Genomic DNA, 25249 nt, shown 5'->3' on the forward strand with positions numbered 1-25249 from the left:
TAAGGCACGCTCTGTAATACCTTGACCTTTCATCTCCCTTTACATACAGCTTAAAACCAGAATTTAGGCAGTAACTACTTCAAATAGCCTTTAATAATCCTGTAATGTATTTTTATAGTTCTAAATGCTTTTTCAGTAACACAATTACTCTTTTATCCAATTACTGAATTCAGAATAACAGGTAGGCACTTTCAGAGTACACTTCTCACATCCTGGATAGAATCAGTTTCTTAGAAAGAAGTTTTCTTTCAAAATAGACTTGCTGGAGCAGTGATGTTACTTCTGTTATAAGCAGCAGTCCTTGGAGCAAGATCTGTGACCTGCTGCTCTTCAACCATAGAGGACTTTGCTGGCAACAGAATTAAAAGCCAGGTGCTCTTTTGCACAAGCACTCACTTTCTTCCTCTTTTCTTCTTCCCCTCCTGTGAATCTTACCTTCTTTTTTTCGAACACTTTCCTAACTCCAAGAGATGTGGAGGCTGCAAGCTCTGAGAACAAATTGCAGCATGATGTTTAGAGTTGACTCCTGAAAGACAGGAGAGTGGGTTTTGAACACTTTAGGGCAAAAAGATCAAATATGAGTTTCCCACTTTCTGCATGGGTATTTTGAGGACAAAGCCATTGTATAAAAAAGTTCTACCCCACAGGTCATTGATGGCTATGTTATGAACCTAAAAAGACCGAGTTTAGAACTGTACAATTTTTGAAGGAAATCCTCAGTCTCTTGATCAGGATTTATATTCCAAATAACTATACTTTCTGTATTTCCAGTTCTGGTAAATTTCACTGGAGCAGCTCTTGGGTTTCCAAAAATGAGGAATTGGAAATAGAGAAAGAATTCTCTCTCATAGGCTCCGTTTTATGCAAGGCTTATATAAATGTATGATTCCACTGCTTGTAGATTTATGCTATGCCAATACAAAACTTTAGACTCTTTACAGATGCTTCAGTGTACATTTTTCTACAGAATTACAGACATACCAAGATGCCAGACGCATCAAGTACTGCAAAAGCTGCTTTGATCTCTACTGATAGAATACTTACTGCTCTGTTCCACATACCATCCTGAAGTGCAAAATCAGTAAAGCCACAGTAATGGCACTTAACACTATAATGCAAAGTGAATTTATAAAAAACGGCAAACCACAAAGCAATGCTGCTACTACAGACTGCTATGTATCAGTCTGGAAAAATACCATTAACATCATTCCACTTTTGAATGCTATAATTTCACCATGGAATCAAGGAAGTTCCAAAATTAATCTGCCTCTTTTCAAAGACATCAATTTGATGCCTTTTCCAGATTCTGTTCCATAATGTTCACATTTCTAATCTCCACATAAGAGAGCAGATGTGTACTGGGCTGGTGCTCAAATACCCTGTAGAGGGAGAACTGAATAAATATGTTCTTGAAAGTTGATTTATTATTCTTACATTGCTTCTAAAGATCAAGGCTTTGAGTGAGCATCTTGACAGACAAAACAGATGGACAGCTCCACAGAGTAAACATTTTCCAGAGGAATGTCCCTTGTTTTCCAGTTTACTCCACTGTTTCAAAGCACTGTTCATTCAGCTAGGTGATATCTATTAAATGCCATACAAATAAATGACAATACAGAATTTTGGGGGCATGTATGAGCAGTCAAACTACCTTTAAATGCTAACAGAATTTGACCAAGAATTTGCATTTAATATGTACAGCTTCATGCTTTGTTTTCTGAATGAAAAATAGGGCAAATATTGTTTGGTTGATTACATTGTACATACAGGTCACATAATGTCAAAACATTCAATGGTCTTTGTTATATACACGCATTGAAGTGCCTAACAGGCTGGGCGGAGAATGGATTGAGAGCAGCCCTGAGGAGAAGGACTTGAGGGGGTGTTGGTTGATAAGAAGCTCATCATGACCTGGCAATGTGCACTTGCAGCCCAGAAAGCCAACTGTATCCTGGGCTGCATCAAAAGAAGCGTGACCAGCAGGTCAAGGGAGGTGATGCTCCCCCTCTACTCTGCTCTGGTGAGACCCCACCTGGAGTCCTGTGTTCAGCTCTGGGGCCCCCAACATAAGAAGGTCATGGACCTGTTGGAGTGAGTCCAGAGGAAGGCCATGAAGATGATCAGAGGGCTGGAGCACCTCTCCTATGAGGCCAGGCTGAGAGAGTTGGGGTTGTTCAGCCTGGAGAAGAGAAGACTCAGGGGAGACCTTACTGCAGCCTTCCAGTACCTGAAGGGGGCCTACAAGAAAGCTGGAGAGGGACTTTTTACAAGGGCACATAGTGATAGGACAAGGGGTAATGGCTAGAAACTGAAAGAGGGTAGATTTAGATTAGATATAAGAATGTAATTCTTCACCATGAGGGAGGTGAGGCACTGGAACAGGTTGCCCGGAGAAGCTGTGGATGCCCCATCCCTGGAAGTGTTCAAGGCCAGGTTGGATGGGGCTTTGAGCCACCTGGTCTAGTGGAAGGTGTCCCTGACCATGACAGGGGGGTTGGAACCAGATGATCTTTAAGGTCCCTTCCAACCCAAACCATTCTATGATTCTAATTATTCAGCTGTATTTATCTAGATGCTTCTAAATGCCTCTGCAAAGAAATAAAGACAATGATATTTGCTTCAATGTGCAGCTACACTAAAAATACTGAAAGCACCTTTTCTCTCTCACACCAATATCATATAAATTTACTGAAAATACTTTAAATGTAGAGCTATGAAAAAGCTCCAGATTCTTCCAGAAGGATAACCACTCTTTAAAAGTTGCATACATCTGAAAATGGACTAATATTTAATCCGTTTTCAGCTAGAATTGCATATAAAATTTTTCTATAGTAAAATAAGAGCTTTAGATATCTGCTAGCTGATACATACATTCTACTCTGCCAAGTTCAAAATTATCATCTGTATGTAAGCTTCTGAACCTATAACCATTTGCGCAAGCGCTCAGAAATACAGCAATGTCTCTGCCCCAAAATCTATGGTATGCATTAAAAAGTCTGAGACAATGAAGTGTTAATAGCCTCAATTATAGTTAATTGTAGTTATCTATAACTCAAGCGACTTCCTGAGGGAGCAGTTTAAGTTGCCTTCTTGTAGTAATACATAAGATCTTATTAAAATGATTGTGAAATGCTTAGAAAATTAACATGCACAAACTCCTAAAGATTCAGTTGAGTAATAAAAATGATCAATACATTACTGGCCTATGTATGTGACTCTCTTTCTCATCAGAAAGCAAAGAAGAAACTGTTATCTAGGCTACCTGAGGCAAATATGGTCAGTTGCCTTAGTCAAATATTAAGTGAAGGGTAAATTCCATAAAATTGATTAAACTTGTACTAATATTTTTGGTACTGAGGAATATTTTATAAACTGAATTTCAACATTCCATTTATTTGCATATTCACTTGCTTGGTTAACATTCTTGGATGAAAGGGGCGATTTAAAACCTAATATAAAATTGCTGATAATATTTCAAAGATATACAATAGTATACATTAAGCAACGTTTTTCACACAATATGTGGAAAGACTAGGCCAATGAACGGAGCGCAAGATGGAAGTTTTACCATGCACATCTTCAACCTACCAGCAACTCAGCATATCAATGAAGACATGTCACAGCACCTCTGGGCCATTTTCTTCAGAAGCCTACATACACTGAGAGAAACAGCCCGGCAGATGGCTCACAACTGTAAAAAATCCAGTAGGAAAATAATGCAGAAGCATAAAGTGCTTAAATTTATTCTTCTGCCCAGTACAAGTTATAAGGAGACAAAATTAGGTAACTATTCCTTCACTTCTGTGCAGTCTGCAAAGAGCAATAAGTAAGGAATTCCTTCATTTCATGCACGTACCACACTTCTGTGAATCCATGCTCAACTTCCAGCTAGACCACCCCACCAAAATATCCATAGGCATCTGTGAAGAACTTGTTCTCCTTGAGAAAATCTAATCATTTCCACACAGTTCCAAGGTGGAGCCTTCCTCACAACCTAAATTTTACCTTCTCTGCCTCACCAGAAACTGAGTACAGGCAGTAAATATAACCAAAATATGCAATCCCCTCCAGTGATTTCCTATTGTGGTCCCCGGGGTTGAAAGAGTTTGTGCCACTTTGGCAGAAAATATCAGAGGCTTTAGTCTGCTCCTGTTTTTCCTCCGTTTGTCAGAGGTGTGGTCTTTTATGCAGTCTAACATTCCTTGCTTCAACCGGTTATTCCAACTGGGATTTATCCAACTGGGACAACTGGCACTGGAATGCCTCACTCCATACAGCAGCTCTAAACAACTCAATTTCAAACTGCTGTTTGCCTCTGCTCTCCAAAATAAGACGCAATCCTAGATGGGTCTCACAATAACACGGAATATTCAATATGCACTCATGAAATCTTAAACGAAGGAAAAAGATCAATCAACCAGAAACCCTGACTGCAGCACACCACATGTATTTGTTGAAGAAAAAATAAAATAAAATAGGTCAAGCTCTTAAAAATAAAAGATGAGGGGGGAGTGAATTTGTCAGGTACCTTTTCACTTCTTAATTTTTGTCTGGTCCCAATCTGCTGTACTGAGGAGAATGCATAGGTATGGAAGAATCATACTTCCATGGGTTCTCCTTCCCCCCCTTCTTCTTCATTTTGGTGATAAAATTCAAAAGCTAATAAAATCAGACAGATTATAGCAGCATTGATGAATGGCCATGTCTGGATTTCCTGTCTGGAGACTGGAGCAGGCAGTGTCTGAGAAAGAAGACAAGGCAGTCAGTACATAGAGAGAAAGGGAATATCCAGCAGATGGATTATGTCTGGCTGCTCCCATTATTAATACTGATCTGTATCAGGCAGTGATGAATACATAGAAGCACTCAGAAATACTAATGGTTTCACCCTTTAAGTACTAATTTTTACCCTTCTATCCTATTTAACATTAAAAATGCTCTCTGATCTTGTCATTGATGGAAATGCTTATAATGAAGAGGCAGGGCTCTTGGGAAGAAAGACTATCCTAGATTTAATGAAAAATATTAAAATCAGCTTTAGAGGTAGAGAAGTCATAAACTACAATCACAGAATATCAGAGAAAACTCTCTCCTCCTAAACAATGTCTATTCTTATTTAAACATATTTTTTAAATCCTAAATCTAAGGATATTTTCAGTTGTCAAGACTCTGGACTAAATACATTCTGAGGTATTAAAAAAAATAAGGAAGACAGGACATTAGGTAACATATAGACAGTAATATAATCAATTAAGCAACATTCATGCTGCACTGAAGTCACGCTTAGCATTACAAAATCTCTAAACCTCCATTTCCTCAGATCTTTAACTCTTTCAGAAGCCTCCCTGAAGAAGTCAATGTGTATGCAGTGACTGCTAAACACGTCAAAAAAAAAAAAAAAAATCTCACCCTAAGGCTTGAAAGTGCCTAAATATCCATTAAATCAAACTGGAAACTGAGGCAGCTTACCAGTCTGGAAGGGACAGCTAAAAAAGACCAACCAGGCTGCCGCACCTACCAGCAGCACTTACCTGGGATGAAGTAGGGGAGATCATTTGGATTGAGGTGGTTCAGGTGTTGACTCTCGGACTTTTCAGTTCTTGCTGATTAATCTGCCAGGAGTTATTTGGGGTATTAATCTGACCCAGGGCAACAGGATAGGCTCTGGCCTAGCTGAAAACATTTTCTTTTGAGCTCCAGCTGCTTCATGACACTCAAGCAATTTTCTCTATTGTCATGAAAAAAAGCAGGGTGACATTTCCTCCTGAGGCACACTGGGATCTATGCAATATGTATTTAGGTACCAGGGCAGGCTTTTAAGATCTAGTTGCTGAAAAAGAGTTGCTAAAAGAGAATGCAAGCTTGACTAGATGGCTAAGGAGGGTGGGGAAAATGTAGACAGCCACAAATGTAACGGAGGTGCTACCTATCGGCCAAGATAGAAATTGAGTAACATAACTGAGAGTGACAACAAAATTTCTCATAGTGGCTGGGTCTGAGGATTGTAGACACCAGGTTCCCAGCCATCAGGTGGCTGAAATCTGTGGATGTGCATTGTCACGTGCCACACCAACAATTTGCATTAACGAAAAAACTTCTCCTGGGCTTAACCTTCCTTATGAAATGCCCCACAAACAGATGTATAAGGGAGGAAGGAAAAAAGAGGGCTCTGTCATTTGTCCTCTCTCCTCTTTTTCCTGGAAATACAAGTAAGCTTTGGTCTGGATCACGTAATAAAGGTAGGCAGAGCAGAGACTCCCATACCTGCTCCGGTTCCTGCCTATGCCACCAATGTAGTGTTCCCTGACTCCTTTTTCTGAGTCTGAGATCCTATCCCTCAGCTAAGAGTGTTTATAAACTTAGCTGTGGGCTAAGGGGGGACATAAAAATGTGGAGGTAGATCACTGCCTTTATAAACCCTGCCAGCTGAAGCATTTCTTTCTTTCTAGCCAGCAGATAGTTCTGTTGCACTTTGACTCTTTTTGTTTAGAAAAACAGGTATGGTCTTATAAATCTTTATCTCAAATGCAGGATAGTCTTCTAGACTATTTTATTTCCAAATAATCTTATGGACTATTTTATTTAGAGCAACCTTCAGGAACACAAGTACTGTTTTGAATACAGTGTCACAAATTCAGTGCCCCAAGAGCCCTCTAAGAAAGCCTACTCCAATCACAAAACACAACGTTTCAATGCAAATTTTCCCTGAAGAGTGAGACTTCATTCTCTTGAAATACAAATAACATTTACTTTTTCTTCATTTTCTCTGTCATTTGCCACTTTTAACCTCAGATTTCAATCACACTGGAGAAGCTGTGGTTCCATGCCTAAAACCAAGGACAAGTAGTGCATAGTTTTTGTTCTTTTCATTACTCTGCCGGTGACTTTGTGTGTAACACCAGGAAAATCAGTGTCTGCTCTGTTATTCTCTCATTCTTCTGTAAAGTAGAGGTACTAAGACACATTTATTTTTAGATGTTTAGTTGCAAGCTTATGTTATACAAGCTCTTGTAAAATGCTTTGACATTTCTGGGAAAAAAATCGGAGTCTGTAAATGCCATCTTCTTATATATAGATATTCAACTGAATCATTCTTTCCTTCCTTTTCTTTTACCCCTAAAAATAAGTTTTATTCTTGTTTTGTTAGCAAAGCTTCATTTTTACAATGAAGTCTTTCTTACTACACACATGAACTCCCACAGAAACAGACATTTTAAGAAACCATGTCTCCTTTCCAAGAACCCACATAAAAACTTTTTTAACTTTTCATTTTTGAGGAAAAAAAGGAAGAATATTGTAGAACCTTTCAGTAGGCTTTCAGGGTACCCAGAGCTCTTTGCAATTTCCTGAAGAAGGAATTAAACATTGCAAGCCTTTTTCTCACGTGAACAGTCTTCAGTCACACATGATGTTCTATACAATCATTGGAGAAAACTTTGTTACTCTTATTAATACTGAATAATACTTAACTAATAGGTTTCAGTGGAAAGTATTACTCAACATAAGATTCTGAACACGTAAGACTATTAGAGTCAGAACTTTGTATGTAGCTTTCCAGGATAATTTATCTGAAAATGTTTTTAAATCTAGACATAAACCAAATCAAAAAAATGCACATTATTAATTCCAGAGGGAAAAAAAAAAACATAAATACTTGGGTTTACTGCCTTGTGGATGCTGTCACAATATCATTGTATACACAGGTTTTATCTTCAGCATTTCATCCTGATTTTAAAAGCATTATACTTTATGTATCAATAAATTTAGAACCACCACATTGGAAAATTGAGGGTTTCTTTATAGATTTAACTATGAAATTAAGTTGTTGAAATAACTTGAATAATTTGGGAAGGGAGACCATATTTTTCAAAACATAGCACAAGCCATTAGTTAACACAAGTATTTTAAAAACAGCTCTACCAATGTGAATGGAATTTGTTTTAATAGCCTTGAAAAGCCCATGATTTATGATCTCTGTCAAAAGGCATTATGCATTTTACAGTTCCTATTCAGATCAGCATATTTCTAATCTCATAATGTAGTATGGAAATTAACAACTTGGATTTCTCCATTTTGCTTTTCTATTTGCAGTCCAACACATTCCTTTAGGAACACGAAGTTCCATATACCTCTCTTCATTAAGTCAACAGTAAAGCAAAATATGTTTGTCTAAAGCCTTTGCAGTTGTCTTCTATTTCCAGATGTTATTGTACTATTGGGTATTATATAACCTCTGAAGAATGAGATCTCTAAACAGTTATTTCAGGTGTGTATCACATTAAAAGCAATAATTGTACTAAATATTCAGAAAGATCAAGGCAAAAGCTAAATGAACTTCTGCAGGGTTTGGGTGTTTCAGTTATAAATCAACATCAAATACTTAAAGGTACCTGCAGCTTATCCTAATATATCAATAACACCCTTCTTGTTGTAGTTGAAAGCTAGGGTTGAAGTTCCAGTTTTTCTCAAGTCAATAGCAAGCCTCCTGACAGCTTTACACAGAACTGTGATTAGCAGAACCCACAGCAGAATCCAGCATTTCAGAGAGGTCTGATATTTAAATATCTCTAGAGTTAGCAAAGCTGGTACAGCCACCCATACATACTTAGCAAGGAAGAATGATGAGCTGGTTAATCAAGGAGAGGAGTTTTATGAAAGTATTTTGTAGCTCCGACAAATAGTTCCTTTTTAGCAGATATTTGCCTGCTTATCAATTTCATGCTTGCACACAAATAGACTCACAGATAGTTTCTACAATATGGAGCTGCTTATGGTGTTAACATTGGCCTTCAATTCATTGTACCAAAGGAAGATTTGGAGAGTATGTTCTTTGTAAATTCCTTCTGCACTACCCAATTTCTCTCAGCTGTTTCATTACTGTTTCATCTGCTTCAGTGAAATATGATTCCTGGGTTTTTGTAGAACCCCAATGTTTGTTTCACTGCTGTTGCATAGCTCACCGCATCAGAGTGCTACAGGTGAGCCATGTGACCAGTGGCCATTCTGGCATTTCCAGAGAATGTTAAAAGAAACAAGTCCACCACAAGCAAATAAATAAAGCAAATGTTTTTGAACCATAGTTCCTAAAATTTTCTTTAAAGTTCTGTAAGCTGTACTTCTGGTTTTCAGACCTCTCCTCAAACAGGAATGCTTTGTCCAAGTCTGGAATGCATCTGTGATACTCTTCTCCGGAAGGCAACCACCCGTGCAGTATGTCAGGCACTCTGGTTTGGCTTTGACAAGGTTAAAGAGGGGCAGAAATCCAACTGGAATGAAAGCTGAAATGAGGCTTGGTTGAAGTTGCCTGCTGTGAAGAATGTTGTGGGTGAAAAAAGACCACCCTCACAAGATGGTAATCACAACATAACATTAGCTAAACACAATAGTTATGCAGGGTGATAGTGCTGCTGCCATCCTAACAATAGCAAATCCAATTACTTCTATGGAGCTCTCATTAGGACTTAAGATAATAGAAACAAATGCATGCTTTCAATACACTTTCACAGAGCACAGAGTGTAGTTTAAGCCAGTTTATCAGCCTGAATAATTTGGATCCTCACTGTAGTCAGCATTGTACTTGCCATTTTTCTACATGATCTTTTATACTGTGTCAACCTTAAAGGCATCCTTGTTTCTTTTTTCCTTCTTTTCCAGTAAAGAACTTTTTCTCTCCTTGTTGGTACACCCATCACTCCATTTCTAAAAGATCCTCCAAAAATTAATCTCTCCTCCAAACTCAAAAGTCAGTGAAAATTGAGGACATTCACTTAATTAAAAGTGCTGATCTTAACTGTGCCAAGAGCAACAGTGGTACCCAAAACAGCAGGTAAGATTCAGGAGGTACATCACAGCACCATTTGTGGCTCAAACTCAGCCTCTTCTCAGCTCTGCCATGATTCACAGAAGCCATCGGCCTTTGGTTATGTGGCATTTCCAGTCCTTACCCAGTAATGGAAGAGGTGCATTTAGAAGCTCCATTGTCTGGTTTGTTGCTTTTGGTTTTAAATGCAAGCTCATACCTCACAGAAGCAATCTATAATAAAATCAGAGAACCTATATTAGCATAGCTTTCAAGATGCCTTCCTAACTGATCCTAAGTCAGGAAATGATAACACAAGGCTTTATGAGGATAATCAAACAGGCAAGCTGAGGGTCGCGAAGGAAATGGTGGAAAAGAGTTGGATTTCTGCATCATTAGAAGTAAAATCACAAATGCTGTCTCCACAGAGATCCAGCATGCACAGAATAGTGAAAACAACACAAAACAAAACACAGGCTCATCAGAAGGTCAGTTCAATCACCAGTGAGAATGCAAGATAAAGCCTTCCCTGCCTTTCACCACCCACAAGGGGAGAGCTTTAATTCTGGAGTATAATAGTCTTCCCCCCAACTTCCCCATATGTAGTTATAGGGCTCTTCAGCTTTCTGTGGTTCACAGGAAAGACATGGAGGCCTGACTATGAGACACTATTATCCCTAAGATAAGGGACAATAAAGAGTAGCTAAGTCATAAATAATATCCTCCATCCATGGCTTGTTGCCAAGATACATATGGAAAACTGCTCTCCCAAGAGAACAGAGCTAAGGCAGCAAGGGAGAAGCAGTTTCACCTGTGAAGCCTGTTTATTACATATCGGGTTATTTTTTCACTGGACAGGGCACTACTGAGGGAAAGTGACTTTGCCACTGGAGCACAAGGAGGAGGGAGCACAATGGGGCAAATGAACAACAGACTTCAAAATACATGCTGCTAATGCAAAAAAGGTAATAAGCTCATTGTATAATGTAAGCATTTCTGGACAGGGATCTGTGTTAACAGATTTTTTCCTTTTTCCAATTTAGGATTGCTAGTTTTCAATTAGTCAATATGGTTGAAGCTAGATAAATGAGGTATATAAAACCTTAAGAATGATATAAGGATTATAACAAACAGTGTTTCCACTCTTCCTTCCGTCTTTGTCTTGAACAGCTTTGAGGAAATATAGTACATGCATATAAACAGCTGTACCTGCAAGTTGTTACATTTCATTTGTGTTGCCTCTATTCACCGGGTCCTTGCTTACAGGATAGAATTGGACAGGTTTATTCTGTTAGAATTTTATAGGCAATATAAATTTTTAAGTCTTGCCTGTACTGTAAGCCCTGTCTTGAAAATGCAATCTGCATTAACAGGATTTTGTAGGAAGGAACACTTAAATCAATAAGGTGAACCCAAAACACCCCAGGTTTTGTGCATTCATTTTTGGATAAGTAACTGGAGAGCATGGCAAAGCTTTTTTGCATGCCAGCCTCTTTTATCTTCAAACAGATCCACAAATGGATTATTTATAGACGTGACAGCAGCCCTCTGAGTAAAGCAAAAAGGGCAGAGATTACAAAAGATTGATTTCCACAGCTTGTTACTGCCATAAACCTATAACCCAAGCAGATGCACAGGGGAGAAGTCTCTTCCTTAGGTCAGCTGTTTATTTCTGGCACGTGCTTACAAATCTCTGAGGAGGACTAAAAGGACATCCATACACTACAGTTTGAAAGGGCCAGTAAAGAAGTCTTGTTGCTGTAGTTTCCTCCAGTGTTTGTCTCCATTTCATGAATCATTGTCATGGATCTCAGAAGAGATCCATTTCTACCTGTAGTGTAAGCCATATGCATACTTGTATGTGGAAACACCACCACAAGCCTTGTATGCAGTGTCTTCTCTACTGAATTCACAAACTTTATGAAAATCAGCAGAATGAACTTACAGATGGATTTCAGGCTATTGCCCAATTCAGTTCGGTGAGCAAAACATAGGAGTTTTTCCTGTCTCATTTCCATGAACAGTGAAAATACATAACATAAAACACCCCTAAATTTAAAATAATGCAGACTTGAACATCATTTCAATTGCTCACATCATATAAATGCTTTTATGAACCTAAGACAGTGCTAGGATCAACTAAATGACAGTCAACAATGCTGTATCTTGCTCCAACTATACGTGTAATGGAACACTCATGATTATACCAGTTCAAGTCCTCATTTTCATTTTTTAAGAGCCTCTCATCTTTCCTATTTGAAGAAGAGCTATAAACACACTTCTGATAAGACAAGTATCCATTCTGCCAATTTTAACTGATTCAGCTTTTCAAACAGGTTCAATTCTTCCCTTTGCCTATTTGTTCCTTAGAAGTCAAGAAAGTCAAGAGTAATCAACAGCAAACTAAGCTCCTACCTGTTTGTAAGATAACTCTTCTGCAAAATCAAAACTAATATCATTAAGTGTTCAGACACTTCTGTCAGGTGATAAAAAGATATTTCAATTCCCTTTTTAAACTACATCCTTAAGAGGCTGCTTTGTTCTTGCATTTGTTACAGTTTTCTCCAGTCTGCTCAGTTCAGGCATAGATCCCAGAATGCATAAGGTATGGTTTTCATTCATTGTATCCTAAATATAGGAAGAAATCAATACATTCAGCTTTCCCATTCTGAGCTAAAGAAGCAGTGCCTAATTGGTACAAGCAGTCTGCTGCAGAACCATCACTCTGCAATGCTACAAACACCTCAAACACAACCCACTCAGCCACATAAGCAATTATATTGAAAGTTAGTGGATATTCTTCCATCTCCACTCTGAATACAAATCACAGCTTCTAATTTAGCAGCTAGCCTCTTGAGGCACACACACACACACAGGAAAAAAAAAAGCCCATAATGGCAGCTGCTTTTGTGGCCAAAATGCTGCAGCTCACATTCCTATGGAGAGCATCAATCAAGTATCAGCAGGGTTCTCCTACTTCACACAGAGGCCAATTCTTAGTTATAAGTGTTTTCAGAACAAAAACAGTCAGAGCGCTTTACTGAAAATAATGATGTAGGCCCTACTGCATTTTGGCCCATATTTCTTGTGCTAAGACAGCCCCTCATTATTACTTCTTTTTTTCTTAATAAAAAGTTTGTACACTTTGAGGGGCAGTAGGGAGAGGGAAAAGAGGAAAGGACTGTGATATCACTCCAATATGCCCGTATGTGACAGCTGTGAATTTAACTCGCCTTTTAACTCTCCTTTTAATCTAGCAAGTAGTCATTCAGCAGTTGTGGACATTAAGCTCTCCACAGTCACTTTCTTAGCCTAAAAATTCATGACAGCTGCTACAATTAGGCAAGGTACCTTCAGTAGATGTACTTAATATAGTGTCTAAGTGACTTTGATCAAAGATATTTGTATTTCATGTGAATAAATGTACTCAGTGTGGAGAAAAGCATTACCAGCTTGATTTCCATGGCCATGTGCCTTAATATGTATTAACAGGATGAAATTAACTACTGCCGGCCCCCAAAATTTATCAACCAGTTAACATGTAGTAACATACCAACTTGTACTTGTGGCCTAGATATTTACAGGCTGGCTAATATTCTCCCCTCCCTGTGTCCCTCTGCTCCTGCCTCGTCTGAGTCTGGAGACATAGCTAATAAAGTCGCCTTGAAAGGATAAAAGCAAAAAGTGCACTCAGGGAAATGGGTGGCTGGTTCATTCCTCAACAATTACTGAGTCTGGAAATCCAAGACGTATAGCAGGAAAGAGCCATTGGTTTATAAGAAAACTTGGAACATCTCACATCAATAAACAGTGAGCCACTGTTCTCAAGTTTTACATCAATACTTTATTTTCTGACAGTCTTCATAAAGGCAATATTTAAAAAATAACATCCATTTTTTAAGAATTCATTGGGCTGAATTGAACTGAATTGATAAAAAATGCTTAGAATTGTCTTTAAAAATATATTAGATTGTATTATTGCGGCTACGGTTGGAAATTAAAGGCAAAACTATTGTTAATTCTGAACACTCAGTCTAATGGAAACCTTTCAAAGATTACTATATGCATAAAAATATGGTAAGTCAAATCGCTCAAGTAATTTCTCCATGTCAGATGTCCTAAATAAGCTCTTGCACAAAGACATAATGAATTTTAATTGCATACAGAAAATGTCTGAAACCTAACCACAGGTATAACATGCTGTGCCAGCTATTTCAGACCTGCTTTTTTTGTCCCTTGCATTTCATTTTGATCACCCTGTTAAGAATAAGCTCATATGCACAAAGAGAATCATTTTTCTTTTAAATTATTAATTAAAAGATTAATGCATACCTTCAGATCTCACATAAGAGCAATGTTCCAATATCTGTACAGCTTTTAATGAGGTGAGCAAGAAAGATCCAAAAACTATTCTTCTCTGTGGTCATATTTTCAGTGTTAGTAAGAAAATTTAGCATCCAGTGAAGAACAAGTCTCAAAATCTGCTACAAAATATCACATAGACTAGGTTGAGATATGGAAATAGCCTGTTACATAAATGCAGAGAAATGGCTAGAAACGAGGACTACTCTGTTGGACATCCCAGCTCTCCCAGAACAACTCCTTTACCAAGTACTCAAATCAGGAAGAGATTGCTATATACTGTTGCCACTCCACACCAATCCCATATTTTACAATGGGCCCATTCTTTCTACAGTGAAAATTAAACAAATCCACATTATTTCAGTTGACTGGATATGCAAAATACCCTATTTGTTTTAAGAGGTATTAGGCAAAGCTTCTAGACCAAGAATCCCAGCTCATGGCATGTGCAACTTCATATGTCCACCTTCAAAATGCCTAAGCGGCTCAGTTCTGCCAGTCCTGCTGTGCCAACTCAAAGGCCAATGCTAAATATGCACTTTTTCTTTTATTTGTGGCTTCTCTTTTGAAACATATACTCATTTCACAACATCCCCAGGGCCATCTGGTATCAGGTTGCCTTTCTAGGCATACCTGTCCATCCCCAAAGTATTACCTGGCTTGAGCTCAGAGGTTAGGAAAGCTTACAGATAGAAAAAGGCAAATCAGATGTTAGCCAATAGAGAAAGGCATAAATAAGTTTTTAGATATATTATGTTGCAGGTCTTACACTGTGGTCATGACTAATTCATTTTCTCCTCATTTCTCTAAGCCAAATTTTTTTCATATTTTAAAAGGCAAATTTTAAAATGCAGCAAAAACAAAGAAGTCATTGAAGTCTCATTTTTTCTTTATGCAATACAATTACAGGAAAAATACAGTATCACTTTGGGTCATTCTTCTGTGAAAATTCACAGAGTATTAAATAGCCTTACTGTCAGAGTACATAATTTTAATTTGCGTAAGCAACAGATGGGAACAAAGGGTCATTTTGTCCGTTCTAGTGTGTGTGTTTTTTAAGTGTTTTACTTCTAGTTGTAGAACCTCTAAAATTGAGGCTTTATGTAAGAAATTACATAAAACGGCAGATAGTTACATTCACCACGGGAAAGAAAGACAAGAAGAAATAAATATGATAATCGGATGATTTAAAACAGCATGATCTCTTGATTGCAGTCTAAATATTAATACCTCTGTGTTTACTGTCCTGGTGCATGGAGAGAAAGACAGGAGTCAGGATGACAGACTGCAGCAAGCATTCCTCTTGCTCAGCACCCAGGGAGTAGGACCACTGTTAACGAGCTGCAGACAGGATTTGATTTGCCCATTCCTGCCATACAGAAAGGAAGAGGACTTAATTAATGACAAATTATCACTTATCTGATAATGCGTATGGCTCCCTGCCATACTCTGAAAATTACCTTTATAGTCTTAAGTTGCTCTTACTGTTTTGAAAGGTGAGAGGTGTTTTGTACTGACAAAAAAGCATAAGATCCTGGTTTTAATCTTATTCCACAGCAGAAAGCAAAAAAATGGCAAAAAATAACAGCACAAAAAAAAGCTGGTTTAGCAGGTAGATTTTTGGCTGAATTCAGATTTTCATTTAGTTTCAGCTACAGAGGCTCCCTTCTTTATCTTATCTAATATGAAATTCCTATTCTGCCATTAAAGTGGTCTGGTAAACTACTAATTAGAGCTATTAGCCTTAAATGTCCTTTGAATTTTGTACATTCAGTCAGCACCCATCCCAAAATGTGCTTTGATCTTTGATGCAAATGTAAGAAGCATCCTCATGTCCTCCCTTGAGGAACATAGTCCTGTCACTTTAACTTTACGGTTGATGCTGCCTGGGGTTAATATGGTATTGCTCCCAGATGCAGTAAAGAAAAAGACCATGTTTTGCTGAGAAAGAGAAGTAGACTCACAGTCCCTCCAAATTCTTGAATTCTAAATGTCTTATTTGGTATTTCAAGTACTTTATTTTGCGACGTATTATAAAAAGAAAATAATTTTAATATTTTTTATTGTCCACAGGTAAAATGCAATGCTTCATCCTGCCACAGACTACCTTTTCCTTTAAGAATGGCTGTATGGGTGACTTATTTTGAAAAGATTCCTTAGAGAACATTTTGTAAGACAACAATTGTAAATTAAAGCACAATTATAATTTATATGGAGTCCTTCTGTTCTTTTATGGTCTGACTCTTTATTAGAGCTACTATTAGCAACTCCCTGCAGAGCCTCTTTTTGTAATCAAAATGACAACTCATATCATCAGTGGTAAACATTGTTTGAAATGTAATACAACACTTCTTTGACAGAGGCACAAGCAATTTTATATTCACACCCTAAGCCTACACTTTCAAAATCAATGGAAAAGCCCATCAAATTCAGAGGGCTTCTGATTAAGACAAGAGTCGTGTAAATGAGTAAGTAAATGTTTCAAATGGCATTTTTATACTGATAAGAAAACCAAATAATTCCTTTGTGGATTTGCTGTTCTGAGGTGTGATCCCGCTTTCCAGTGCTGCTGATGCACTCCTTCCAACAAGTCCTTAATGCAAAACACATAGGCAACCCCAGAAGCATCCCTTCTCCTCCAGTAACATCCACATGAGTGTCCATACCTAGGTTTCTACTTGCTCTTCCATGATGTCTCTAGGCTGTGATTCCACTGCTCTTTTCTGCACAGAGGAACTAATATTGTCAGAGGTGAAATTGTTCACTCTGTCAGCTTAGACTTGCTTGTACCCTGGTGGCCATGGCATTCTTTTGTGAAGTGGGAGTTCAGGATTCCTTTCTCTTTAACAAAAGTTATTAATTCAGTCCTAGGGTTTCCACTGTTGAGTAAGTGCTCTAGCCATTATGTTACTCAGAAGACATGGTCAGTGTTTCTTTACTGTGAACTGAACTCAGCATTCTCAGTGTGTAATTCATTTGCTTAATAAATCAAGTCCTTCCAAGGACTTATGCTTAGTTTACACACTTCTCTTCCTATCTCTGAGACACAACAGGTCTTGGACGGGGACTTCATATTTCTGAACAGTGACATGACAGCCAGTGAACAGTCCACATGGCAAGTTTAGCCCTTAGTCACTTGTGGGTTCAAGTACGCCCCTTGTGCCTTGCTCTCATCTCAGTCCCTAATACATTTTAGTGCAGTCCGTTTGTCTGCACAAGTGCTTCTGTTTAGTGCTTTCTGCACAAGTGCTTCTGTATCTGTCAGACAAGTGCAAAAGTGTTTAGTCCAAAGATATTGCACATTTGATTTTTAATACAAATGCATGCAACTAGCAAGACATTTCCAATTCTTATTTCTATAACTAACTCAATCACATGCATCTGCAAGAATGTCAATTCCTCCCCAGTGACCTGAAGAAAGTAGTTTCATAGTTCAGTAAAACACATTAAAGTGTGCATTCAAAGTGAAAACAAAGGGGGAAAAAAAAAAAAGGCGAAAGGACCACTGTTATGAAATCTGTGGAGAATTTTCTTTTTTCTCCTTTTGGAAGTCAACCCTTGCTGTTCACAACTATCTTGTTCCTTACAAGCAAGGAGCCACAATAAATAGAATTATATTTTCCCTGAAGATAGTGCCTCAGTTCTAAGGGTGGTGATTTCATGTATTTATATTGGGAGAATAATTTGAATTTTGGGAACATTTTTTTTTTAATACACACATTTAATACAAATAATGAAATTACAGTATTCTTATATATGGTGTTAAAAAAGAATTTACTGAAAAGCATTTTTACATTTTGTCTCACAATTACATAATTCTTATACTAACCCTGTTGCCTACATCTTCACATTTTCAAGAGGTGTGAATTTGACAGATCAGATGTCAGTTCAGAAAAAGTACACTAAAACTTGCAAAAGGTTGGATGCCATTCTGGCTACACCGATTAAAAACTGACACATATTTGGAATATGCCAGTTCAAGATTGAAGATGACAACAAAGGAAAGTATGAAGACATGGAAGTTGTGATTGACGGGTGGTACATTATTCTAAATTAATACTTAGACTGGGAGCCGACATAGTGGAGCAAAACAAAAAATGTATTTTATCTGATACGCTGCCCCTCACAATAGCATATTCTGAAAGTTCAGAGAAAAATACTACGCTATTTATAGCAAACACATAAAATATCATCTTAACTCTTTATAAATACCTCCTTTATAACACAAATAATATAAGCAAAAGCCATCTTGATTTTTAGAGTTGATTATGTATTACCATTTACCCTGTCAGACCCAACCTTATGAATCTGACAGTTTTAGTATCTCTGTAACCTCGGCACAGTTATCTGCAACCCAGAGACTGCTGTATTTCAAGGTCAAGGGTGCCAAAACCCAAATACCTCCTTCTCCACTCTTCCATACATACCCCTTTCACTTTACCCCAGTGTCTCTAACTTCCCTCCTAGCATTATCTCCTCACTTTTATTTCCCAACATACGCCTCCTTGCCCACATCCCCTATATTTCTTTATCACCTATTTTTAATTTTCCTTCTCCAGTGTTTTCAGATGTAAGCACCAGGCTGCCTAACCCATGCTTGTCAAGCAGTTTCTGATGCAAGGCTGGGGTGAGCTGGGAAGACATGTGGGCTGGCAAGGGGACTTCACACGTCAGTGACCAACTGGGCAATCTGACCACCTTTCCATATAACTTATTTTTCCTTTCATCCTCAGATCCTTTCCTCATGGCCAGGAGAATTGTTCAGAAGGCTACAAATTGTGCAACGCTTCTCTTGGATTTCTAGCTGCTATGTAAAAGTGCCTCATAGGACCACACTGCATATCAGCAGTTGGCCACGTCTGATATGCAGAAATCAGTATGAACGTCCTTATAAGCATCTTTATAAGCCTGTAATTTCTCTCCTTTACATCCTAACCCACTCACAGAAACTCTAAATGCCTCCAGCCCCTTAGGACACTTCTACCTGAAATCTCCTGTGACATTTTGAGTTACGCTCTGTCTCCAGTGCCAGTGTTGGTCTTTCTAATACAGAATAGGTCTCCCTAAAAACAGTCTAAGGTCTCTTAGTCAAGTCTAAAACAGAAGAATCCAAGGCTTTAACTTAGAGAATTCACTATGGATCATAATCCCTACATCCTCTTTCTCATCTGAGAAACACTTTCATTATTTCATGTTTTGAGACACAAAAGTATTATTAGATGTAGGAAGCAGTTTCAAATATTAAAAACCAAAATTATAGACTCCAAACTCAGTAGTTTTGATTTTTAAAAAATTTTATACTCCTTTCTCTTGTTAAAGAGCCTTTGTTTCATCTTTTTCATTCTTTATCTTTCCTCTCCCCAGTTTAATGTCCCTAAAACTGACAAAGAAAGGGATAGTCATGAAAAATACATCTGCTTTGGCCTGCCTGTGCAAATGTTAATCAGAAAGTAATAACTAATGTTTTGTATGTGTTTCTTTACTAGTACATCACAACATGGTCAGTGTTAAGGCTACATGTTTTCAAGAGGAATATAGAATATTAAAAAATCAGAACAGCGTATTCTTTTTGTAATGCAAAAACTGTGAAATTCCCAAACACACAAGTAGTACAACCACTTCCCTTGAGAAATGGAAATGAGCATGAACATGTGATGAAGCATACTTCCATAAAAGACAGAAAATCTGGTAGCCAATTTATCTGTTTTGGTAAGATCTGTTTTCATATTCCACTATTATCTAATGTAGGAATGTTATGAGGGGAGTAAAAACACAACTGCACTTACACTGCAAGGAGGTGCAATGTAGATGCCTCCAGTTTTACATGTGATTGTTTGAATACCATCCTAAGTCTAACCACAGCTTTGTAGATAATTAGTTAAACCATTTATTTCTCTGATGAGTACACATCACTGAATTAAAAAAATGGCAAAGTGAAGTCACTACCAAAAATGTAGTTCTGCCCTTTACCTGCCCTAACAGTATATTTCCTCCTCTCCTTGCCTCAGTAATAGTACCCACATGCCCATCAAGCCTCCTGATCCAGCTGTGAACTAACTTTTTTCTTTTTTGTGCTAGAATTAATTTTCAGTTAGATCAGCAGTTTGATTCAACTAACCATAGGGTGCCAAAAGCCAATGCCAATACAAAGGTGAAGGTGAAAATATGTAGTCAAGGATGGAGAGGAGGGTCCTGTCACCCCTTTGGGCAGCATCATGACCTGAGTATTCAAACTAAACCCATGATACTGCAGGTTAGCCACAGACACACACAGGGTGCTTCTTGTGTCCATGCGCACTGAATATTAACTTCAATACCCTCTCATACAAGACAGCGTGTCATAGACACACCGTTGGAGGAACCATCAAGCAAGGTAACAGATTTTAAAGCCACAAGGGAAATTCCTCAGAGCAGCACTCTGCCCATAAGTAAACTGCTGTAAAACCCCCTCTGCTTTTGGAAGCTGAGCTCTTTCCTGCAGCACAATCACGGGACGCTGAGCGCCCCAGCCCCAGCATCGAAAATGGAGAGTCAAAATCACAAGTTTAAGCCTGTATTTTGAGCACTGGAAAATGAAAGGGTTTCCTCTACTTGCAAATTCTTTCTCCAAGAAGGGGGGACAATCAAAGCAGCTCTTTAGCAGTATAACATACTACTATCTATTCTCTACCAATCATAATTTCAGTAAAACCCCTATATGTAAGACAAAGACTTTTACAACTCTTTCTTTTTAGTCATCTCCTACAACCTAATTCTTCCAAGACTGTCTTTTTTTCATTCTGTAAGTGACATTTACTGCAATTCTTCATAAACCCCTGAGAATTGGATTCCTTGCTCCTGGAATCAAATAAAATATGAGCACAGCCTGTCAGCAGGTCACATGTATCCTGCCAACCTACAACTAATAGATTTTTCACTTTTCATCAGTGGATTTCAAGACAGTATGTAGTCTGCCAAATTTACTAAAAAGCTTGCTACAGTATCGCACTTTCAAAATGTGCAATCTGTCAAAGCCACAGCTCAAAATGTCTGCTACGATGAGAGTCTTTGAAAAATCTGCTACGGTGTTGGCATTCATTCAGAAAATAATGAGTATATCAACAGAGAAGGAGGGGAAAGGAAAAAAGTTGTTGGGGGGAGGGGAAGAAGTGGAGAGGAAAGAAGATTAATCCTGAATGTAATTTGCTAGAATCTGAAGAAACTACAGGAATTCTTTATGCAAGTGTAATCCAGTTTCATACAAATTCCTCCAGGATGACAGCATGTTAATAGATAAATAGTCTGAGTGCTACATTTAATAACAGTGATGAAAAGATAATTTATCATAGATTTGACCACAACTGTACACAGCAAACCTCAATATTGATTCAAACACTGAATACATTTACCAAACAGTAGAAGACAGCAAAATTCCTTGCACTGTTATTGAATATTATGAGATGCTATATATGGAGAGTATCATAAGAGATAGGTGGAGAGAGTAGGGATGCTTAATTTATTAATTGAAAAATGAAGGAAACTGAAGAAATTTCAGGAGACTTGTAAGTAAAGACAAACTTCAGTTTTAAAATAGACAACAACACTCACAACAAAATACCCAAGGACTGTCAAAAGTAATTCTGAGAAATTTCCTTGTCTGTTTTCCTTCATCCTGTATTTCAGAAAATACACATTTACATTCAAAGAACATAAAAAGAGGCAAAAAGAGGGGGGGGAAAGAACATTTAGAAAACAAGAAAATATTTGCATATTAAAAACAAGTTCTTGTGTACCTACCTGAACAGCTGACAATACAAGCAAGTTTTCCTGGACATGTCGCTAAGCTAGCGAAAGGACTGCAGTAGAATTTTGAATTCAAAGCACTACAGAAGATCTGTGTGCTCCTTGCCATGTATCTCTGAAAACAGGAGATTACAGAAAGTTCCTTGAATATAGGAAGCAAATGTATCCTTAACAGCATAGCATTAACATGTCTGAATCCAATCACTTCTAGAAGTAAGCAAGGAAACTGATAGCAAGAATATTCAACAACAACAACAACAACAAAAAAAACCAAAACCAAACAAACAAAAAGCAAACAAAAAACAACTAGCAAACAAAAAAAAAAAACACCCCAAAATAATATCACACACACACAAAAAAAACCCTCCACTTTGGAGAAAGCTTGTGCAAAATTTCCTGCAACCAAGAAGGCTACTGAGCTGATTGAAACCAATCAGGCAGGCTTACAATGAGCATGAGATAACTAGAATAAACAGGGCCTGTGAACTAACTTGCATTGCCAATTTGAGTTTTCTCTATTAAAAAGTTAAATATTCATTTTCTATTCTAATAAAATCTGCATTTTTGTTTATTTTAAGAGCTTTAGGCCTTATTTGGGAGTCTCACTGAAAATCTCACCTGGGATATATGAAACCAACTCTTGAAAGAGGTCTTTACTGAATTAATTATTATATTGGAATTGCTCCTAATTTAGAGAATAAAAGTATTTCAGTCCCTTTTTCATGCAAAAGGAGAAAAAAATTATTGAATCTTTGAGATTATGGTTTTATGTTTAATTGTCATGTCCCTAAAAGCACAGCAAAGTGTCCTGGGTGACTTTGGCAATGGAAGCCAAATTCTTTCGTTGCCTTTAAGAGACAAAATTCAGAAGTGGCTTACCATTTTATAAAAAATACTAAAAAGATTTTGGTTTTTAATCCTAATATTTTGAAGCATCTTTAATTAGTCCCTCCTTCTTTCCCCCTCTCACTTCCATACAAATATCTTGAATGGGGGGTTCACATCCATAACTTCTGTTTGCATAAGCAAACCACGTTGAGGAAGACTCCAGTAGAAGTATTGAAGTTGCATGAGTACTTCATAATTTAGCACTATGGCCACAAGCTGAGATTCTGTTCTATAGGCTTCAGAATAGTGATTTATTTCCAAATATATGTATGGTAACTTAAAGTAGATAAATTGAAGAGTTTGTCCTGTAGTCTGTTAAACAAATGCAGCCAGAATACATTAAAAAAGCATACAATTTTAATGTAGTCAGCTTCATGGAACTGCCAGGTCTCTTGAAGCTCCTGCAAACACTCTTATTTTCCAATAGAGATGGTCTATAAGGTCCATTGTCCCCATCTTTCTCCTGCAAAGAAGTTAGGAAGTGTGTGGGCTTCAGTTCTTCTTTCACATACATCACAGTTTTGTCTTGGAAAACTTAGAAATCACATTTAAATGTTTACAGGTTCTGCCCTGTGGGATCTTCAGAAGACATCTTTGAATTTTGTTAAATTGTGCCTTCAGCATAAGCATTGCAAAATTGTTTCAGTATGTGGAGAGAGATATCACTCATCAGCTTAACAAGATTTAGAATTTCATTTCTCCTTCTCTGTAGAAGACCATCAAAAACAGCAGCCTTGATGATCCACCTGTCTTGCTTCCAGGTTTATATATCATTTTATGTTACAGTTCTTTACGTGATTGCCTCCCGCAGCACAATGTAGAGAACTTGGATTGCAATTAAGATGCCATCCTCTCAAATGTTCTTCTTGCAAGTGTCAAAGGGGTACAATAGTTCACTAATGAGTCAAAGCTGCAAAGACTCAAGCACCACCTATTGTGTGCGAAAAATGTCAGTGGTTTTTGTTGACTTCATTAAGTCAGGAGTGTTCAAAAGGCTGCAGATTTAGGCTCAGCAGCTGGAACTTTAAAGCATATGTCTACATAACTGTTTTAAGTTTGACCAGAACAGAACTTTCAAAGGGAATTTCCTAATCATCCCCATTTACAAATCAAATCCCTTTTGTTTCACAGTACAGAGCAGTCTCAGAATGTCTGAACTCCACTGCTACATAAAATGTTTCGCCTGGAATGTTTTTTGAGATCTCATAAGCTTCCATACTGATGTGATCAGCTGTGCTCCATCACAGCCTTTCCCATTCTTAAATGATTTGTTCTCACTTGAGTTTCTCTACTTGTCTAAAGAGGGACTTCTCAATACGCTACAGGCTGGCCAATATGTATGTAGATGTTCTTTGCAGACCACCTCTCTGTGTTTTATCTTTAAAACTCTAGAAAAGAAGGTGCAATTTGAGAATCAACTCTTATTTTGGAGTGTGGATGTTAAAAAGAAAACAAAAAAACCCATAAAATTAAAATAATCAAAAGCTAGAAAAACAAGCTTAGGGCATGTTCTTTGGAAGACAAAGCCCACACCAAGCCTCAAGGAATTCTGGGCTCCAGAGGACTGCAGACTGGGTCTGCTCCTTTCCTTTATCCCAGAAGAAGAATCCCATCCAAATTAGCTTTTGATGATGCATAACAGGGGAGGAAAAAATACAGTTAAGATTATAAAATCATCTCTCTAAAGTGATATTTTATTCCGCTGGCTAACTAACCCCCTACTTGTAGTAAAACTATTTTGTTGTATACTCTGGAAGGAGAGAAATGTAGCTGAGCTGGCCCAGTTCCATAATAAGGAGTTAACAGAAGTGGGACTGTATCTGGGTCCCAATCTGGGACAGAGAAAAGTGCTTTTGTTTCCTTGCAGTGGAATCCTGCAGGAAAGTTAAATAGCAGAGAGAGAACCCAACAGAAAAGTGGTAATACTACATAGGCTACAACCTGTGCAATGCACAAAGATATATATACATACCATGGAGATTATTAACACTCTCCAATTTTAGGCACCTATTTTAACCACTTACTCTCACTTACAGCCAACAGGAAGAGAAAGATGGCTTTTTCCAAGGGGAAAAAAAGAGATTCCTTGATCTAAACTGCCCCTGGAGCTGACTCTCTCTTGCTCACTTCCTGCACTGACTACAGAAGGAAAGTGCAGAGAACAGCCAGCTACCTTAAATACTAAGAAATTCGCTGATATAAATATCCACCACTGTGCCTTTCCCATCGTCATAGATAATGTGGATTTCGAAGATAAGGGGACTGTTTTATATACTATCTAAAGTAATAATTCCTCTGCTGGCTTGTCAGATAAGTCAGGCCTATGAAGTTTTACAGAACTCACAGTTGTTCTGAAAGTTAGGATCACCCCAAAAATGAGGAGACTGAAGGCTTTTAGGAATGTAATTTTATTTCTCC

The sequence above is a fragment of the Nipponia nippon genome, unplaced genomic scaffold, assembly GCF_047370975.1.
Source record: "Nipponia nippon isolate SJK-2023a ecotype South Korea unplaced genomic scaffold, ASM4737097v1 scaffold_3, whole genome shotgun sequence".
NCBI lineage: Eukaryota > Metazoa > Chordata > Aves > Pelecaniformes > Threskiornithidae > Nipponia > Nipponia nippon.